The sequence below is a fragment of the Geospiza fortis genome, unplaced genomic scaffold (genome assembly GCF_000277835.1).
Source record: "Geospiza fortis unplaced genomic scaffold, GeoFor_1.0 scaffold261, whole genome shotgun sequence".
In the NCBI taxonomy this organism is placed as follows: domain Eukaryota; kingdom Metazoa; phylum Chordata; class Aves; order Passeriformes; family Thraupidae; genus Geospiza; species Geospiza fortis.
Window position 1 is genome coordinate 306,983 of NW_005054578.1, and position 414 is coordinate 307,396.

Consider the following 414-nt stretch of genomic DNA (forward strand, 5'->3'; position numbering starts at 1 on the left):
CCCCCCGGCCGGCGCTGCACGGGCAGGGGGCTCAGCAGAGCTGGTGCTCCGTCCTGAGGCCATTCTGTGCCAGGGGAGCAGGCTGACCCCGCGGTCCCTGCTTCCCTCACCACCCCGGGGGAAGTGCAGTGTGAGGCAGAGGGGACCCGCAGCAGCTTCGGAGATGCACTTGCAACCAGGAGGACGGCAAGGTCACATACCCGACATGTCCTGGTTAAACAAAGCCATTTACCAACACCGTGTTGACACAGCAGAGCTCGGGACAGAGTCACAAAGGGCACTCGCACCAGGCCCCCGTAATACCCAGAGAGCTTGGGGAGAGCTGGGACCTGGTAAAGCGTCCCCTGCTTCGGCCCCTCGGCAGGACACGCGTGGGCACCGCTGTGCCCGCAGCAGGGAGACCACGCGCGGCCC